Genomic DNA, 7304 nt, shown 5'->3' with positions numbered 1-7304 from the left:
GTGCATGTGTACATACTTACATACACATACAATCATAAGTGAATATGAAACATTAAACAATATTTGAAAAGTAGATAGATGATTGAAGTTTTCTTATAAGGATTTGGCCATTAGAGAAGCCATGGCATAGAGTGGATAGAGTGGATAGAATAGGAAATGAGGACTTTCATGCAGAACTGCAGTGTTTCAATGAAGCTACCATGACCGAACAGGGAATATATATATATATATCCTAACGTCATTATAGGGTGCAAGGGCCTCTGAGTCTTGACAGTGCACAGTAGCCTTGAGGGTAGATGTCATACTCAGAGCTCCTGCCCTTGCATACCACTCTGTCTGTGGCATCTTGATTATGTACCTATTCACAGGAGACCTGTGGCTTCTCCTGTTACAGCTTTCTGCTTCCTGATCTTCATTCCAGTATCTGCAGTGGGTTGATGGATAGGATAGGGATCATGGTGACTTCAGATTTGAGGACAGGGCTCTTGGTATCCCAGAGGGGCTTCAGAAGCCACTCTATGAGTCTTTGTTGGGATCACTATTGCCATGATGAGACACCATGACCGAAAGCAACTTGGGTAGGAAAGGGTTTATTTTGCTCACAATTCCATATGACAGGTCATCATGAAAAGCAGGAAAGAAGCATGCAGGAACCCAGAGACAAGGAGTGATGCAGTGTTGCTCACTGGTTTCCTCCTCATGGCTTGCTCAGCCTGTTGTCTTATATAATGAAGGACCACCAGCCTGGGGTGATATCATCTGCAATGAGCCGGGCCCTCCTCCATCAATCACTAAATAAGAAAATGCTTTATCAGCTTGTCTATAGCCTCTGACTATTTTCTGAGACATTTTCTCAGTTGAGGCTCCGTTCCCTCTGATGACTGTAGCTTGTGTCAAGTTGACATAAAATTAGCCAATGCACTATGCCTTTTTGTGGGCCAAGGAAAGAAACTTCAGAAGTGGCTTTGCTCTGCCTTCTGGCCATTTGCTTCTGTCATTTAGGACTAGTCAGTGAAGCTCCCTTGCAATAAGAACTTTGTTCTGCCCAATAAAACTTCTCCCTTTGTCACACTAGGTCAAATTCCTTCCTGAACAATGCCCACATATTGTGTTTCCTGTTGTTGAAAACCTGCCACTCGTAACGGCACAGACTCAGGCCTAGAAGTCCATCATGCTACAGGATAGACTTCCCTGCTGGCTGAATGCTGTAGCCTGTGGACTCCTGCTTCTCCTCTGCCACATGCAGGGTAAGGCTCCCTAAGTGGGAAATGGGGACCAGGATCAGAGTTGCCCAATTCTGCAGAGTCAGAGGCTGAGCTTGTGAAAAGTAAAACATCAGGTAGGGAGGAGATGACAGGGTGTAGATGAAATAGGGAAGTGTGTAAAGTACATGCCTCTCAATGCCTCACGAAAGAGGATCTAAAGAGGCCTGCCTGGGATGCAGATGAGGAGAAGAGGTTGGAGGGATGGTTCCCTCCTGTTCCCTCCTGTTCCCTCCTGTGTGCTCCCATAGCTGTGGCTGGCTTTATCACTGACCTTGGATGATAATGACAATGATGATATGTTTGTGCTGCTGTCTTCTCACTGTGTTACCTTTTTGGTGAACACACTGAGAAGTGTCCTGGTACTCTTCAAAAGGATCCTGGGAGAGGTCCCCAGCTGTGGAAGTTAGGGAAAACCCCACCCGTACATCCCACATAGGAACTGAGAGGCCTTAAGAGCTCTTCCACACCTACCAGGTAACAGTGTAGTAGCAGCTGCCTGAGCAGAACTAATCTTTATGGCATCTCTCAACCCACAGGCCAGTACTCAGCCAGCCCCATCAGGAACACACACACAAGCCAGGTGAGAGGCAGCCTTGTCCATGTGAAAGATATAGAAACTGGTGTCTACACATTCCTGGGAATTCCCTTTGCCAAGCCTCCTGTAGGACCACTGTGCTTTGCACCTCCTGAGGCCCCTGAACCATGGAGTGGTGTGAGAGATGGGACATCCCACCCTGCCATGTAAGTTCTGTGGTCCAAAGGACTTTAGGCCTGAGCTCTGTACCATATTATAGTGTTCCCTTCATCTCAGCTCCATAGCAATCTGCTCTTTGTGTTCAGGAATCTTTAATGAATTTGTGCTCAGGTTTAGAGTAGATCCATTTTGCTAGATCTTGGTCAGAGTCTGTCACCCACAGTGAGTTAACTCTAGTACTGCACAGCAAAGCAAAGACAAGACTTCTCAGGAGCCAACTTTTCACTGCCAAGGTTGATGTGTTTCTACTAGGAATTTTCATGTCCAGTAGAATACACTTCAAATCCCCATGGAGAGCAGGGTAATGGCTATTTGCCAACAAAAAACCTGAAGGGAGTTGGTCCTTTCACCATCTTTGTAATCAGAATAGAGTAAAAAATGCACACATTTCTGCTCCTGATCAGCTCCTCTTCATGTTCAGCTCACGTTCTATGACCTTGGTGTAGAAGCTTATTCTCTGTGGAACCGTTCCTCCCATGATGTGAATGTCTTCCCACCTTCATTAAAATAATCAAGAAAATCCATGAGAGTCAAGGTCAACCTGATCTAGACAAGCCCTCACTGAGACTTCTCCCCCAGGTGTCAAGTCAATGAACAAAACCAACCATCACACCAGGCCTTAAAGAGCACAGAGGAAGTGGTGAATGTCAACACAGGCAGTGAGTTATTTTCATAGAGACCCCTGGAACTCTCAACCCCTAACTCAGAAAGAAGAGCATCCGGGCCCCCACCGAACTGGAAGCCAGGCTGTATTCCAGTTTCCATGAACCCCATTGCCTTTACCTTGTTAGAATGGGACTTTGCAAGAGGATCACGTTTTAGCCTCAAAAGGAAGAACAACAGAAGTAGTTGTGAACAAATTTAGATTAAGAGTGTGGTTTTTCATGCAGTGCATATCTCTTAGAATAAAGGTCTGTCATTGCTACCAGGTGTGTATAAGATATAGATGAACTGAACTCAGAAAATTTGAAAATTAAGGTAATAAGGTTTCCTGTCTCTATGTCTCAAGACTGCCTATACCTCAGCATCTATACACCAGCCATGCCCATGAGGGCTCTAACCTGCCTGTGAGTTCAAGCCATGGTCAACTGGGTGGAAGGGAGCTCTCAGGCAGATTGGAAAGGAGAAAATAAACTGAGCCTCATCAATGTGGGCTCAGATGAGAGAGTTTCCGTATAGGTCCAAGAAGAGCTTTTCAGACATAGTGGGCAGCTGAATTTCCGGTGTGGGGCACAGAGAATTCGAGTTCTGAGATGGCAGAGGCTTGGCTCTTTGATCTATTAGGGACTCAATCTCCCAACTTGAGCCCACAGATCCATGCAGGTACTCAAGGGCAGAACACTAAGGGTACTCAAATTTCTAGCTTTGGAATATTTGTTGCACCAATGAGATTTGGTAATCCTTTTGGATAATAGGCAGGAAGTGACATTCATGAAGACACTCCATTTTTAAAGATTGATTGATTGATTATTCATTTATTTATTTCATGTGTGTGGGTACACTGTCACTGTCTTCAGATACAGCAGAAGAGGGCTTTGGATGCCATGTGGTTGCTGGAAATTGAACTCAGGACCTCTGGAAGAGCAGTCAGTGCTCTTAACTGCTGAGCCATATCTCCAGCCCATGACACCTCTTTTTGTTCCACTTTTGAAGGTTTGAAATAACAGTGGCACTGTTTTGTATATCACTAATAAGATTCCCCAGTGAGGAAAGAAGGGCTGAAAAAATCCTGATTGGACTAGAGTGGTCCATCTGTGGCCCAAGACCAGAATTCTTTCTGTATGTGTACCTGTGCAGAGACAAAGCAGTTGATGATCTAATAGGCAGTCCAGTGTAGCTTGGGATGTGAAGGAGTCTTTTGGTATTATCCTGATTTCTCCAGGTGATGGTGTGGATCCATGGAGGTGCACTCATTGTAGGCATGACATCCACGTGTGATGGGTCCATGCTGGCAGCCAGTGAGGATGTGGTAGTGGTCACTATCCAGTACTGCCTAAGTATCCTGGGCTTCTTCAGGTGAGCCCAGGGCTAGATAAGGCACTGGTAGCTTACTATTAAACAGAAATAAAACAGCTCTGTGATCTCTGTTCCTTGCACTTTTTAGCACTGGAGATGAGCATGCCAGAGGCAACTGGGGCTACCTGGACCAAGTGGCTGCTCTACGCTGGGTCAAGCAGAACATTGCTCATTTTGGAGGCAACCCTGACCGAGTCAGCATTTTTGGCAAGTCAGCAGGTGGCACAAGTGTGTCTTCTATCTCAGCATGTGTTTCTGTGTCTTAGCTAGCATCTCTGGGTCTTAGGTCAGACGAGATGACTGGGAGAAGGCAGCTTGGCAGGTTCCAGGAGGTGGCGCTGTCTCAGTGTCAGCTTGTCTCTGCTGGATCTGTGGGTATAATCACAGGGAATTGGCATCTCTGGTGGGAAGATGTCTGGAAACCTGTATATCAAGCATTAAATTACTCCTGGAAAGGCAAGGATGTTTCAAAACATTTTAGTCCTGAAAGATCTTTGAGTCTGGTTTTGGATGGCTGAAGGAAAAAACATTGTGTTGATTGTATCTGGTATAGGCATGCACAGTTTGGTTGTGAAAGGAAATCAGTTGTTAATTAAAAGCTGAAAGATGGTGGTCAGCATGTTGATTTAACCTGTGGAATTAAATTTAGATGACTTTCATACCTTGAAGAAATTTTAAAAGTTGAAGAAAGTGTTGGATTAGAGAGAAAAGTAAATATTAAAACAAAAGGTGAAAAGTTTTTGGTTTAAAAGCACAAACATTACTGTATGTATCCCTGTTTGGGAGAAAATTATTAATGAAGGGTTTAAAAGCAGTGGGGGGGGGGCTTCTAGAAGCCAGGGCATTCCCCCCTTTGTTTTTCTTAGAGAAAAGGAAAGGCCAACTTTGAAGAAAAGCTCAAAGCAAGAAATATAGGAGCTTGATCTAAGTCATGGGAGGAAGACATCTAGAGTCAGGCATGGAGCCAGTAGCTCTTGGGAGAAGCTGCCAGGCAGCGCTCTGGCACTTTCAATTGTGAGAAAGACAGAGGGGGAGGGGAAAACCTCTGCTGGCAGACAGAGCATGGGAGAATTTTGGGGGGAGGGGTAAAGAATGGAGATTAAGGAGTCTCCGCCATCTTGTAGAGAACATGTGGAGAGAGAAACTTAGTCTTTTGAACTAGGCAAGAGTTAGACTGTAGTTAACAATTAGAGAAAAGATGTTAGCCAGGAACACAAGAAGAAGAGAGAGTGGAGGTGGAGGATGGATGGACAGAGATGTAACTCACGGCTCTTGCAGGCACCAGTGGGGAGAGCTTTTGGAGCTGGCTCTGTACACATTGTCCGCCACTAACCTGGGGAAAGATGGTGGCCCGAGTGCCTTGAGAGCATGTGGGTGTGAGGTTGTCTACGTCTCCTGTCTGGAACAGATGTCTCAGGGAGGCATAGATCACCGTAATGGAGCAGAAGCGGACACAGAAAGCTTGGTACTTGGACGGGAATGAACTCAGCCAGATTTCAGCTGACATGGATGCAAGACTCTCGAATATCTGCTCTGGGCCCCTGACACCGCGGTGGGTTGGGGGTGCAGCAGGCAGACTGTGGGGGCATGTGGCTTTGTGCTTGGACATGCCAGCATGCTGATATTGGCCTCTATTCTGAGGGTCTGTGGATGCGTAGCAGAATAGAGGCAAGAGAATGCATGGGGTGCACTGAGGAAACAGGAAGAGTCTAGACACTGCACCCTGTTGGAAATGGCTTGTTCATTCTTGAAGTCCGTAGGTGTCTTGTCCCTTGTTGGTGCACCAGCTGTGGTTCAAAACTCATGCAGGGCGTGGACGGGGTCAGGTGTGTGCCCAAGCCTCGTGGCTGAGGCCATCCTGAGAACCGCAGCTCAGTCGGGGGGACTCAGGACTTGGCCACACACTGCAGGCAGCCGCAGTGTCCCAGAGCAGTGGGGCACGGGAGAAGGAGGTGTCCAGAACAGAGCCGGGGCAGCCTGGGAAGGCCCCGGTGCACGGACCACCACTACAGGGGAGAGAGCTCCTCAGACTGCTAGAGCAGGGAGTGCAGAGAGGGACCGAGATTGCAGAGGAGAGAGAGAGTCCTGTGGATGACTGTGAAAGGGAGAGCGGGGACCCAGTGTGATGGCGGCTGTGGGAGGCAAGGGAACACTTGGGATGCCCTGAGGAAACAGGAAGAGTTTAGATGCCACACCCTGTTGGAAGTGGCTTGTTCATTCTCGAAGTCCATGGGTGTCGTGCCCCACATGGGGCGCCAGCTGTGGTTCAAAACTCGCACGAGGTGCATGGGGCGCACATGGGGCGGGTGTCAGTGTGTCATCCCGGGAGTCTGCACGTTACAGGCAGCCGCAGGGTCCCGGAGCAGTGGCACAGGGGAGAAGGGGGTGAACAGAGCAGAGACGGGGCAGCCTGTGAAGGCCCTGGTGCACGGACCACCACTACAGGGGAGAGAGCTCCACAGACCATTGGAGCAGGGAGCACAGAGAGGGACTGCTGGAGTAGAGAGAGTGTCCCACGGACGGCTGCAGCTGGGATTGCAGGGATGGTGGAAAAGGCTTTCCCCTGGTTTGAGATTCCCACTTACACAAAGAGAGTTCAGAGTCCCAGGAGATATGTGGAATTGAAGACATGGAAGTTTTATGGCTCATGTTGATAGTTGTATCTAGATGGCATGCTCTCCCACAAAATGCCAGGAAGGGCTTGCTTATATTGGGAAGACGGGGAAAAAGAGAGGCTAGGGCCTTTAGGTAATATGTAAATCTTGAGGCAGAGACCTGTTTCCCCACCCTCTACCTGTGCAGTACGTGACCCACTGCATGTTACACGAGACCTCTTGTTATGTCTCTGGGTTCTGGGGGCGTGGCCAAACACCCAGGATTTCCACAGCCCCACAAACTCTAGCATTTTTTTCATTGGAAAAAGTATGAGAAACAGGGAATAGCTTTTCCCCATTATTTTCTGAGAGGCTTAAAGGTTGAAATCCATGCCTGTCTGGGTTGTTCATACTGGGTATGCTATGTGATCAGCAAGGATGTTCTCAATGACTGCCATCATAGATAGATAGATAGATAGATAGATAGATAGATAGATAGATAGATAGATATAGATATATTAATAATGACACATTTTTTTGTTCCACTTTTGAAGGTTATGAGAATAACAGTGGTACTGCTTTGTATCTTGAGGTACAAACTGCTAATAAGATTCCCCAGTGAAAAAAGAAGGGCTGGAAAAATTCTGATCAGAATATATATATATATATATATAT

At 47.0% G+C, this 7304-nt stretch overlaps 1 pseudogene; it reads left to right on the top strand.

The window, feature by feature from the left end:
- Positions 1-1171: 1171 nt before the first annotated feature.
- Positions 1172-7304, top strand: part of LOC114630952 — a 9275-nt pseudogene continuing 3142 nt past the window's right edge.

The sequence above is a fragment of the Grammomys surdaster genome, unplaced genomic scaffold, assembly GCF_004785775.1.
Source record: "Grammomys surdaster isolate TR1022 unplaced genomic scaffold, NIH_TR_1.0 349, whole genome shotgun sequence".
NCBI classification, from domain to species: Eukaryota; Metazoa; Chordata; class Mammalia; order Rodentia; family Muridae; genus Grammomys; species Grammomys surdaster.
This window is presented reverse-complemented; position numbering and strand designations above follow the sequence as displayed.